This window comes from Capsella rubella, unplaced genomic scaffold, assembly GCF_000375325.1.
Source record: "Capsella rubella cultivar Monte Gargano unplaced genomic scaffold, Caprub1_0 scaffold_6, whole genome shotgun sequence".
Taxonomy (NCBI): domain Eukaryota; kingdom Viridiplantae; phylum Streptophyta; class Magnoliopsida; order Brassicales; family Brassicaceae; genus Capsella; species Capsella rubella.
In genome coordinates this window covers 497,266-497,577 of record NW_006238918.1, presented here as the reverse complement: position 1 = coordinate 497,577, position 312 = coordinate 497,266, and positions in this window count along the sequence as shown.

Genomic DNA, 312 nt, shown 5'->3' with positions numbered 1-312 from the left:
ACTCAAAACCTAATTTATTTGTAAACTGTAAATCCTAATTCTCCTTTATGAACCCAAACTGAGAAATAACCTTGTTTAATTGTAAAACCTAAATCTCACTCTTCTTTAGTAAACCCAAACCGATAAATAATCTCGTTTAATTATAAAATCTAAACTATAATACACATTTATAAACTCAACATATAACCCTTATAATTGTAAAACCTACAACTCGCAAAACCAAAAATTAGGTTAATAGTTGAAAGAGAGTTTTTGAGAAATACCCCTTTTGGTGTACCCCTTTTTAAAATAGACCAATTTTCTATCCATTTT